Source organism: Taudactylus pleione, unplaced genomic scaffold, assembly GCF_031769625.1.
Source record: "Taudactylus pleione unplaced genomic scaffold, aTauple2 ptg000021l, whole genome shotgun sequence".
NCBI classification, from domain to species: Eukaryota; Metazoa; Chordata; class Amphibia; order Anura; family Myobatrachidae; genus Taudactylus; species Taudactylus pleione.
In genome coordinates, this window is record NW_028284423.1 from 15989179 (window position 1) to 16002117 (window position 12939).

Genomic DNA, 12939 nt, shown 5'->3' on the forward strand with positions numbered 1-12939 from the left:
CTGTTTGGCCTCCCAAAATTTAAAGTCACAATATGTACTGATGTCACTATAACTGACGAAATTGGAGCTTTAGATGATCAAAGTTCCTTTTTGAGCATGCTCACAGCTTACACCTATGTGAACTCTGCAATCAAGCCCAGATTAATAACTCCAAAGCATCACCATAAATATACATATTAATTTTTTATCCTATAAGACAACATATATAGTACAAACACATATACTTTCTGACTGCAATGTGAATGGTTTTAAAATCTTGTACGCAATTGGGGGTATAGCTCAGTGGTAGAGCATTCAACTGCAAATTGAGAGGTCCCTGGTTCAAATCCAGATGCCCCCTTTAGCTAGCTTTTAATGTGTAAAGGTACTGAATCAATTTGCAGTTTACAGCTAGTTTGAAACTCAAGTACAGGAAAAGCAAGAAAACAAAAAAAGTGAAACTTTATCATTATATACTTCCTGATAGCACAGTTAGAGCGGTAGATTTCATTTATTTGATAGAGATTTATACAGAAATCTATAATTTATAGAAGGCAAATATAAAGGACCTACCTAGTTTCTCTTAAAAAAGTACTTTCTTTCCCAAATGGTTAAAAATGAAGAAGTAGGAGAAGCCTAATTGCAATATCAGTCTGAGTTCAATCCCTAATCCCACCAACAGTTCCAGAACCTCAATTTAATTTCTGTCCTTTCTATAGTAATATATGTAGAATAGTATAATATAACTGAACATGAAACATGTGTACTTTAATACTCACCCTCATTGATAATTAAATAAGGAAAAGCATCACTTAAATAGTGATACTTTAACATTATAAACTTCCTGATAGCGCAGTTAGAGTGGCAGATTTCATTTTTTTGATAGTGATTTATACAGAAATCTATAATTTATAGAAGGCAAATATAAAGGACCTACCTAGATTCTCTTAAAAAAGTACTTTCTTTCCCAAATGGTTAAAAACGAAGAAGTAGGAGAAGCCTTATTGCAATATCAGTCTGAGTTCAATCCCTAATCCCACCAACAGTTCCAGAACCTCGATTTAATTTCTGTCCTTTCTATAGTAATATATTTAGAATAGTATAATATAACTGAACATGAAACATGTGTACTTTAAAACTCACCCTCATTGATAATTAAATAAGGAAAAGCATCACTTAAATTGTGATATTTTAACATTATACTCTTCCTGATAGCACAGTTAGAGTGGCAGATTTCATTTATTTGAAAGCGATTTTTAAAGAAATCTATAATTTATAGAAGGCAAATATAAAGGACCTACCTAGTTTCTCTTAAAAAAGTACTTTCATTCCCGAATGGTTAAACTGAAGAAGTAGGAGAAGCCTTATTGCAATATCAGTCTGAGTTCAATCCCTAATCCCACCAACAGTTCCAGAACCTCAATTTAATTTCTGTCCTTTCTATAGTAATATATTTAGAATAGTATAATATAACTGAACATGAAACATGTGCACTTTAATACTCACCCTCTTTGATAATTAAATAAGGAATTATTAAGCAATTATATTGCAGGGTTCTGGAACTGTTGTTGTAATTGGGGGTTAATCTCAGACTAATTTTGCAACTAGGCCATTCGAGTTTATGCATCAAACATTAATTTTGAACACCTGAGCCCACAATCCCAAAAATCAAAATGTCCTATTTTATTAGCAATAATATACTGTTGTCAGCTACTATTTGAAATAATTTATATAGGTTTATTGCTAAGAATTTGTATTTTCTTAGTTCTGTTTGGCCTCCCAAAATTTAAAGTCACAATATGTCCTGATGTCACTATAACTGACGAAATTGGAGCTTTAGATGATCAAAGTTCCTTTTTGAGCATGCTCATAGCTTACACCTATGTGAACTCTGCAATCAAGCCCAGATTAATAACTCCAAAGCATCACCATAAATATACATATTAATTTTTTATCCTATAAGACAACATATATAGTACAAACACCTATACTTTCTGACTGCAATGTGAATGTTTTTAAAATCTTGTACGCAATTAGAGGTATAGCTTAGTGGTGGAGCATTTGACTGCAGATCAAGATGTCCCTGGTTCAAATCCAGGTGCCCCCTTTACCTAGCTTTTAATGTGTAAAGGTACTGAATCAATTTGCAGTTTACAGCTAGTTTGAAACTCAAGTACAGGAAAAGCTAACACAAGTAAGAGCAAGAAAACAAAAAAAGTGAAACTTTAACATTATATACTTCCTGATAGCACAGTTAGAGTGGTAGATTTCTTTTTTTTGATAGAGATTTATACAGAAATCTATAATTTATAGAAGGCAAATATAAAGGACCTACCTAGATTCTCTTAAAATAGTACTTTCTTTCCAAAATGGTTAAAAATGAAGAAGTAGGAGAAGCCTTATTGCAATATCAGTCTGAGTTCAATCCCTAATCCCACCAACAGTTCCAGAACCTCGATTTAATTTCTGTCCTTTCTATAGTAATATATTTAGAATAGTATAATATAACTGAACATGAAACATGTGTACTTTAATACTCTCCCTCTTTGATAATTAAATAAGGAATTATTAAGCAATTATATTGCAGGGTTCTGGAACTGTTGTTGTAATTGGGGGTTAATCTCAGACTAATTTTGCAACTAGGCCATTCGAGTTTATGCATCAAACATTAATTTTGAACACCTGAGCCCACAATCCCAAAAATCAAAATGTCCAATTTTATTAGCAATAATATACTGTTGTCAGCTACTTTTTGAAATAATTTATATAGGTTTATTGCTAAGAATTTGTATTTTCTTAGTTCTGTTTGGCCTCCCAAAATTTAAAGTCACAATATGTCCTGATGTCACTATAACTGACGAAATTGGAGCTTTAGATGATCAAAGTTCCTTTTTGAGCATGCTCATAGCTTACACCTATGTGAACTCTGCAATCAAGCCCAGATTAATAACTCCAAAGCATCACCATAAATATACATATTAATTTTTTATCCTATAAGACAACATATATAGTACAAACACCTATACTTTCTGACTGCAATGTGAATGTTTTTAAAATCTTGTACGCAATTGGAGGTATAGCTTAGTGGTAGAGCATTTGACTGCAGATCAAGATGTCCCTGGTTCAAATCCAGGTGCCCCCTTTACCTAGCTTTTAATGTGTAAAGGTACTGAATCAATTTGCAGTTTACAGCTAGTTTGAAACTCAAGTACAGGAAAAGCTAACACAAGTAAGAGCAAGAAAACAAAAAAAGTGAAACTTTAACATTATATACTTCCTGATAGCACAGTTAGAGTGGTAGATTTCTTTTTTTTGATAGAGATTTTAACAGAAATCTATAATTTATAGAAGGCAAATATAAAGGACCTACCTAGATTCTCTTAAAATAGTACTTTCTTTCCAAAATGGTTAAAAATGAAGAAGTAGGAGAAGCCTTATTGCAATATCAGTCTGAGTTCAATCCCTAATCCCACCAACAGTTCCAGAACCTCGATTTAATTTCTGTCCTTTCTATAGTAATATATTTAGAATAGTATAATATAACTGAACATGAAACATGTGTACTTTAATACTCTCCCTCTTTGATAATTAAATAAGGAATAATTAAGCAATTACATTGCAGTATTCTGGAACTGTTGTTAAATTTGGGGGTTGATCTCAGACTGATTTTGCAACTAGGCCATTCGAGTTTATGCATCAAACATTAATTTTGAACATCTGAGACCACAAGCCCAAAAATCAAAATGTCCTATTTTATTAGCAATAATATACTGTTGTCAGCTACTTTTTGAAATAATTTATATAGGTTTGTTACTAAGAATTTGAGCTTTCTTAGTTCTGTTTGGTCTCCCAAAATATAAAGTCACAATATGTCCTGATGTCACTATAACTGACCAAATTGGAGCTTTAGATGATCAAAGTTCCCTTTTGAGCATGCTCACAGCTTACATCTATGTGAACTCTGCAATCAAGCCCAGATTAATAACTCCAAAGCATCACCATAAATATACATATTAATTTTTTATCCTATAAGACAACATATATAGTACAAACACCTATACTTTCTGACTGCAATGTGAATGTTTATAAAATCTTGTACGCAATTGGGGGTATACCTCAGAGGTACAGCATTTGATTGCAGATTGAGAGGTTCCTGGTTCAAATCCAGGTGCACCCTTTACCTAGCTTTTAAAGTGTAAAGGTACTGAATCAATTTGCAGTTTACAGCTAGTTTGAAACTCAAGTACAGGAAAAGCTAACACAAGTAAGAGCAAGAAAACAAAAAAAAGTGAAACTTTAACATTATATACTTCCTGATAGCACAGTTAGAGTGGTAGATTTCATTTATTTGATAGAGATTTATACAGAAATCTATAATTTATAGAAGGCAAATATAAAGGACCTACCTAGTTTCTCTTAAAAAAGTACTTTCTTTCCCAAATTGTTAAAAATAAGAAGCCTAATTGCAATATCAGTCTGAGTTCAATCCCTAATCCCACCAACAGTTCCAGAACCTCGATTTAATTTCTGTCCTTTCTATAGTAATATATGTAGAATAGTATAATATAACTGAACATGAAACATGTGTACTTTAATACTCACCCTCATTGATAATTAAATAAGGAAAAGCATCACTTAAATAGTGATACTTTAACATTATAAACTTCCTGATAGCACAGTTAGAGCGGCAGATTTCATTTTTTTGAAAGAGATTCATACAGAAATCTATAATTTATAGAAGGCAAATATAAAGGACCTACCTAGTTTCTCTTAAAAAAGTACTTTCTTTCCCAAATGGTTAAAAACGAAGAAGTAGGAGAAGCCTTATTGCAATATCAGTCTGAGTTCAATCCCTAATCCCACCACCTTCGATTTAATTTCTGTCCTTTCTATAGTAATATATTTAGAATAGTATAATTTAACTGAACATGAAACATGTGTACTTTAAAACTCACCCTCATTGATAATTAAATAAGGAAAAGCATCACTTATATAGTGATACTTTTACATTATACTCTTCCTGATAGCACAGTTAGAGAGGCAGATTTCATTTATTTGAAAGCGATTTTTAAAGAAAACTTTAATTTATAGAAGGCAAATATAAAGGACCTACCTAGTTTCTCTTAAAAAAGTACTTTCTTTCCCAAATGGTTAAACTGAAGAAGTAGGAGAAGCCTTATTGCAATATCAGTCTGAGTTCAATCCCTAATCCCACCAACAGTTCCAGAACCTCAATTTAATTTCTGTCCTTTCTATAGTAATATATTTAGAATAGTATAATATAACTGAACATGAAACATGTGTACTTTAATACTCACCCTCTTTGATAATTAAATAATGAATTATTAAGCAATTACATTGCAGTATTCTGGAACTGTTGTTGTAATTGGGGGTTGATCTCAGACTGATTTTGCAACTAGGCCTTTCGAGTTTATGCATCAAACATTAATTTTGAACATCTGAGCCCACAAGCCCAAAAATCTAAATGTCCTATTTTATTAGCAATAATATACTGTTGTCAGCTACTTTTTGAAATAATTTATATAGGTTTGTTACTAAGAATTTGAGCTTTCTTAGTTCTGTTTGGTCTCCCAAAATTTAAAGTCACAATATGTCCTGATGTCACTATTACTGATGAAATTGGAGCTTTAGATGATCAAAGTTCCTTTTTGAGCATGCTCACAGCTTACACCTATGTGAACTCTGCAATCAAGCCCAGATTAATAACTCCAAAGCATCACCTTAAATATACATATTAATTTTTTATCCTATAAGACAACATATATAGTACAAACACCTATACTTTCTGACTGCAATGTGAATGTTTTTCAAATCTTGAACGCAATTGGGGGTATAGCTCAGAGGTAGAGCATTTGATTGCAGATTGAGAGGTTCCTGGTTCAAATCCAGGTGCCCCCTTTACCTAGCTTTTAATGTGTAAAGGTACTGAATCAATTTGCAGTTTACAGCTAGTTTGAAAGTCAAGTACAGGAAAAGCTAACACAAGTAAGAGCAAGAAAACAAAAAAAGTGAAACTTTAACATTATATACTTCCTGATAGCACAGTTAGAGTGGTAGATTTCATTTATTTGATAGAGATTTATACAGAATTCTATAATTTATAGAAGGCAAATATAAAGGACCTACCTAGTTTCTCTTAAAAAAGTACTTTCTTTCCCAAATGGTTAAAAACGAAGAAGTAGGAGAAGCCTTATTGCAATATCAGTCTGAGTTCAATCCCTAATCCCACCAACAGTTCCAGAACCTCGATTTAATTTCTGTCCTTTCTTTAGTAATATATTTAGAATAGTATAATATAACTGAACATGAAACATGTGTACTTTAAAACTCACCCTCATTGATAATTAAATTAGGAAAAGCATCACTTAAATAATGATACTTTAACATTATACTCTTCCTGATAGCACAGTTAGAGTGGCAGATTTCATTTATTTGAAAGCGATTTTTAAAGAAAACTATAATTTATAGAAGGCAAATATAAAGGACCTACCTAGTTTCTCTTTAAAAAGTACTTTCTTTCCCAAATGGTTAAACTGAAAAAGTCGTAGAACTCTTATTGCAATATCAGTCTGAGTTCAATCCCTAATCCCACCAACAGTTCCAGAACCTCAATTTAATTTCTGTCCTTTGTATAGTAATATATTTAGAAAAGTATACTATAACTGAACATGAAACATGTGTACTTTAATACTCACCCTCATTGATAATTAAATAAGGAAAAGCATCACTTAAATAGTGATACTTTAACATTTTAAACTTCCTGATAGCACAGTTAGAGTGGTAGATTTCATTTTTTTTATAGAGATTTTTACAGAAATCTATAATTTATAGAAGGCAAATATAAAGGACCTACCTAGTTTCTCTTAAAAAAGTACTTTCTTTCCCAAATGGTTAAACTGAAGAAGTAGGAGAAGCCTTATTGCAATATCAGTCTGACTTCAATCCCTAATCCCACCAACAGTTCCAGAACCTCAATTTAATTTTTTGTCCTTTCTATAGTAATATATTTAGAATAGTATAATATAACTGAACATGAAACATGTGTACTTTAATACTCACCCTCTTTGATAATTAAATAAGGAATTATTAAGCAATTATATTGCAGTGTTCTGGAACTGTTGTTGTAATTGGGGGTTAATCTCAGACTAATTTTGCAACTAGGCCATTCGAGTTTATGCATCAAACATTAATTTTGAACATCTGAGCCCTCAAGCCCAAAAATCAAAATGTCCAATTTTATTAGCAATAATATACTGTTGTCAGCTACTTTTTGAAATAATTTATATAGGTTTATTGCTAAGAATTTGTATTTTCTTAGTTCTGTTTGGCCTCCCAAAATTTAAAGTCACAATATGTACTGATGTCACTATAACTGACGAAATTGGAGCTTTAGATGATCAAAGTTCCTTTTTGAGCATGCTCACAGCTTACACCTATGTGAACTCTGCAATCAAGCCCAGATTAATAACTCCAAAGCATCACCATAAATATACATATTAATTTTTTATCCTATAAGACAACATATATAGTACAAACACATATACTTTCTGACTGCAATGTGAATGGTTTTAAAATCTTGTACGCAATTGGGGGTATAGCTCAGTGGTAGAGCATTCGACTGCAAATTGAGAGGTCCCTGGTTCAAATCTGGGTGCCCCCTTTACCTAGCTTTTAATGTGTAAAGGTACTGAATCAATTTGCAGTTTACAGCTAGTTTGAAACTCAAGTACAGGAAAAGCAAGAAAAAGTAAGAGCAAGAAAACAAAAAAAGTGAAACTTTAACATTATATACTTCCTGATAGCACAGTTATAGTGGTAGATTTCATTTTTTAATAGAGATTTTAACAGAAATCTATAATTTATAGAAGGCAAATATAAAGTACCTACCTAGTTTTTCTTAAAATAGTACTCTCTTTCCGAAATGGTTAAAAATGAAGAAGTAGGAGAAGCCTTATTGCAATATCGTTCTGAGTTCAATCCCTAATCCCACCAACAGTTCCAGAACCTCAATTTAATTTCTGTCCTTTCTATAGTAATATATTTAGAATAGTATAATATAACTGAACATGAAACATGTGTACTTTAATACTCACCCTCATTGATAATTAAATAAGGAAAGGCATCACTTAAAGAGTGATACTTTAACATTATAAACTTCCTGATAGCACAGTTAGAGTGGCAGATTTCATTTTTTTGATAGAGATTTTTACAGAAATCTATAATTTATAGAAGGCAAATATAAAGGACCTACCTAGTTTCTCTTAAAAAAGTACTTTCTTTCCCAAATGGTTAAAAATGAAGAAGTAGGAGAAGCGTTATTGCAATATCAGTCTGAGTTCAATCCCTAATCCCACCAACAGTTCCAGAACCTCGATTTAATTTCTGTCCTTTCTATAGTAATATATGTAGAATAGTATAATATAACTGAACATGAAACATGTGTACTTTAATACTCACCCTCATTGATAATTAAATAAGGAAAAGCATCACTTAAATAGTGATACTTTAACATTATAAACTTCCTGATAGCACAGTTAGAGTGGCAGATTTCATTTTTTTGATAGAGATTTATACAGAAATCTATAATTTATAGAAGGCAAATATAAAGGACCTTCCCAGTTTCTCTTAAAAAAGTACTTTCATTCCCGAATGGTTAAACTGAAGAAGTAGGAGAAGCCTTATTGCAATATCAGTCTGAGTTCAATCCCTAATCCCACCAACAGTTCCAGAACCTCAATTTAATTTCTGTCCTTTCTATAGTAATATATTTAGAATAGTATAATATAACTGAACATGAAACATGTGCACTTTAATACTCACCCTCTTTGATAATTAAATAAGGAATTATTAAGCAATTATATTGCAGGGTTCTGGAACTGTTGTTGTAATTGGGGGTTAATCTCAGACTAATTTTGCAACTAGGCCATTCGAGTTTATGCATCAAACATTAATTTTGAACACCTGAGCCCACAATCCCAAAAATCAAAATGTCCTATTTTATTAGCAATAATATACTGTTGTCAGCTACTATTTGAAATAATTTATATAGGTTTATTGCTAAGAATTTGTATTTTCTTAGTTCTGTTTGGCCTCCCAAAATTTAAAGTCACAATATGTCCTGATGTCACTATAACTGACGAAATTGGAGCTTTAGATGATCAAAGTTCCTTTTTGAGCATGCTCATAGCTTACACCTATGTGAACTCTGCAATCAAGCCCAGATTAATAACTCCAAAGCATCACCATAAATATACATATTAATTTTTTATCCTATAAGACAACATATATAGTACAAACACCTATACTTTCTGACTGCAATGTGAATGTTTTTAAAATCTTGTACGCAATTGGAGGTATAGCTTAGTGGTAGAGCATTTGACTGCAGATCAAGATGTCCCTGGTTCAAATCCAGGTGCCCCCTTTACCTAGCTTTTAATGTGTAAAGGTACTGAATCAATTTGCAGTTTACAGCTAGTTTGAAACTCAAGTACAGGAAAAGCTAACACAAGTAAGAGCAAGAAAACAAAAAAAGTGAAACTTTAACATTATATACTTCCTGATAGCACAGTTAGAGTGGTAGATTTCTTTTTTTTGATAGAGATTTTAACAGAAATCTATAATTTATAGAAGGCAAATATAAAGGACCTACCTAGATTCTCTTAAAATAGTACTTTCTTTCCAAAATGGTTAAAAATGAAGAAGTAGGAGAAGCCTTATTGCAATATCAGTCTGAGTTCAATCCCTAATCCCACCAACAGTTCCAGAACCTCGATTTAATTTCTGTCCTTTCTATAGTAATATATTTAGAATAGTATAATATAACTGAACATGAAACATGTGTACTTTAATACTCTCCCTCTTTGATAATTAAATAAGGAATAATTAAGCAATTACATTGCAGTATTCTGGAACTGTTGTTAAATTTGGGGGTTGATCTCAGACTGATTTTGCAACTAGGCCATTCGAGTTTATGCATCAAACATTAATTTTGAACATCTGAGACCACAAGCCCAAAAATCAAAATGTCCTATTTTATTAGCAATAATATACTGTTGTCAGCTACTTTTTGAAATAATTTATATAGGTTTGTTACTAAGAATTTGAGCTTTCTTAGTTCTGTTTGGTCTCCCAAAATATAAAGTCACAATATGTCCTGATGTCACTATAACTGACCAAATTGGAGCTTTAGATGATCAAAGTTCCCTTTTGAGCATGCTCACAGCTTACATCTATGTGAACTCTGCAATCAAGCCCAGATTAATAACTCCAAAGCATCACCATAAATATACATATTAATTTTTTATCCTATAAGACAACATATATAGTACAAACACCTATACTTTCTGACTGCAATGTGAATGTTTATAAAATCTTGTACGCAATTGGGGGTATAGCTCAGAGGTACAGCATTTGATTGCAGATTGAGAGGTTCCTGGTTCAAATCCAGGTGCACCCTTTACCTAGCTTTTAAAGTGTAAAGGTACTGAATCAATTTGCAGTTTACAGCTAGTTTGAAACTCAAGTACAGGAAAAGCTAACACAAGTAAGAGCAAGAAAACAAAAAAAAGTGAAACTTTAACATTATATACTTCCTGATAGCACAGTTAGAGTGGTAGATTTCATTTATTTGATAGAGATTTATACAGAAATCTATAATTTATAGAAGGCAAATATAAAGGACCTACCTAGTTTCTCTTAAAAAAGTACTTTCTTTCCCAAATTGTTAAAAATGAAGAAGTAGGAGAAGCCTAATTGCAATATCAGTCTGAGTTCAATCCCTAATCCCACCAACAGTTCCAGAACCTCGATTTAATTTCTGTCCTTTCTATAGTAATATATGTAGAATAGTATAATATAACTGAACATGAAACATGTGTACTTTAATACTCACCCTCATTGATAATTAAATAAGGAAAAGCATCACTTAAATAGTGATACTTTAACATTATAAACTTCCTGATAGCACAGTTAGAGCGGCAGATTTCATTTTTTTGAAAGAGATTCATACAGAAATCTATAATTTATAGAAGGCAAATATAAAGGACCTACCTAGTTTCTCTTAAAAAAGTACTTTCTTTCCCAAATGGTTAAAAACGAAGAAGTAGGAGAAGCCTTATTGCAATATCAGTCTGAGTTCAATCCCTAATCCCACCACCTTCGATTTAATTTCTGTCCTTTCTATAGTAATATATTTAGAATAGTATAATTTAACTGAACATGAAACATGTGTACTTTAAAACTCACCCTCATTGATAATTAAATAAGGAAAAGCATCACTTATATAGTGATACTTTTACATTATACTCTTCCTGATAGCACAGTTAGAGAGGCAGATTTCATTTATTTGAAAGCGATTTTTAAAGAAAACTTTAATTTATAGAAGGCAAATATAAAGGACCTACCTAGTTTCTCTTAAAAAAGTACTTTCTTTCCCAAATGGTTAAACTGAAGAAGTAGGAGAAGCCTTATTGCAATATCAGTCTGAGTTCAATCCCTAATCCCACCAACAGTTCCAGAACCTCAATTTAATTTCTGTCCTTTCTATAGTAATATATTTAGAATAGTATAATATAACTGAACATGAAACATGTGTACTTTAATACTCACCCTCTTTGATAATTAAATAAGGAATTATTAAGCAATTACATTGCAGTATTCTGGAACTGTTGTTGTAATTGGGGGTTGATCTCAGACTGATTTTGCAACTAGGCCTTTCGAGTTTATGCATCAAACATTAATTTTGAACATCTGAGCCCACAAGCCCAAAAATCAAAATGTCCTATTTTATTAGCAATATTATACTGTTGTCAGCTACTTTTTGAAATAATTTATATAGGTTTGTTACTAAGAAATTGTATTTTCTTAGTTCTGTTTGGCCTCCCAAAATATAAAGTCACAATATGTCCTGATGTCACTATAACTGACCAAATTGGAGCTTTAGATGATCAAAGTTCCCTTTTGAGCATGCTCACAGCTTACATCTATGCGAACTCTGCAATCAAGCCCAGATTAATAACTCCAAAGCATCACCATAAATATGCATGTTAATTTTTTATCCTATAAGACAACATATATAGTACAAACACCTATACTTTCTGACTGCAATGTGAATGTTTTTCAAATCGTGAACGCAATTGGGGGTATAGCTCAGAGGTAGAGCTTTTGATTGCAGATTGAGAGGTTCCTGGTTCAAATCCAGGTGCCCCCTTTACCTAGCTTTTAATGTGTAAAGGTACTGAATCAATTTGCAGTTTACAGCTAGTTTGAAAGTCAAGTACAGGAAAAGCTAACACAAGTAAGAGCAAGAAAACAAAAAAAGTGAAACTTTAACATTATATACTTCCTGATAGCACAATTAGAGTGGTAGATTTCATTTATTTGATAGAGATTTTTTTACAGAAATCTATAATTTATAGAAGGCAAATATAAAGGACCTACCTAGTTTCTCTTAAAAAAGTACTTTCTTTCCCAAATGGTTAAAAACGAAGAAGTAGGAGAAGCCTTATTGCAATATCAGTCTGAGTTCAATCCCTAATCCCACCAACAGTTCCAGAACCTCGATTTAATTTCTGTCCTTTCTATAGTAATATATTTAAAATAGTATAATATAACTGAACATGAAACATGTGTACTTTAAAACTCACCCTCATTGATAATTAAATTAGGAAAAGCATCACTTAAATAATGATACTTTAACATTATACTCTTCCTGATAGCACAGTTAGAGTGGCAGATTTCATTTATTTGAAAGCGATTTTTAAAGAAAACTATAATTTATAGAAGGCAAATATAAAGGACCTACCTAGTTTCTCTTTAAAAAGTACTTTCTTTCCCAAATGGTTAAACTGAAAAAGTAGGAGAACTCTTATTGCAATATCAGTCTGAGTTCAATCCCTAATCCCACCAACAGTTCCAGAACCTCGATTTAATTTCTGTCCT

The 12939-nt window shown here is 31.9% G+C and overlaps 6 non-coding genes across 6 annotated transcripts; all 6 read left to right on the top strand.

Moving 5' to 3' along the window:
- Positions 1 to 268: 268 nt before the first annotated feature.
- TRNAC-GCA (transfer RNA cysteine (anticodon GCA)) lies at positions 269 to 340 on the top strand. Its single transcript has one exon. It is a non-coding gene; the product is annotated as a tRNA-Cys (tRNA).
- A 2709-nt stretch (positions 341 to 3049) lies between these two features.
- Positions 3050 to 3121, top strand: TRNAC-GCA (transfer RNA cysteine (anticodon GCA)). Its single transcript has one exon. It is a non-coding gene; the product is annotated as a tRNA-Cys (tRNA).
- Positions 3122 to 5826: 2705 nt separating this feature from the next.
- On the top strand, positions 5827 to 5898 carry TRNAC-GCA (transfer RNA cysteine (anticodon GCA)). Its single transcript has one exon. It is a non-coding gene; the product is annotated as a tRNA-Cys (tRNA).
- Positions 5899 to 7588: 1690 nt separating this feature from the next.
- Positions 7589 to 7660, top strand: TRNAC-GCA (transfer RNA cysteine (anticodon GCA)). Its single transcript has one exon. It is a non-coding gene; the product is annotated as a tRNA-Cys (tRNA).
- Positions 7661 to 9349: 1689 nt separating this feature from the next.
- Positions 9350 to 9421, top strand: TRNAC-GCA (transfer RNA cysteine (anticodon GCA)). The gene has a single exon. It is a non-coding gene; the product is annotated as a tRNA-Cys (tRNA).
- A 2715-nt stretch (positions 9422 to 12136) lies between these two features.
- On the top strand, positions 12137 to 12208 carry TRNAC-GCA (transfer RNA cysteine (anticodon GCA)). The gene has a single exon. It is a non-coding gene; the product is annotated as a tRNA-Cys (tRNA).
- Positions 12209 to 12939: the final 731 nt, after the last annotated feature.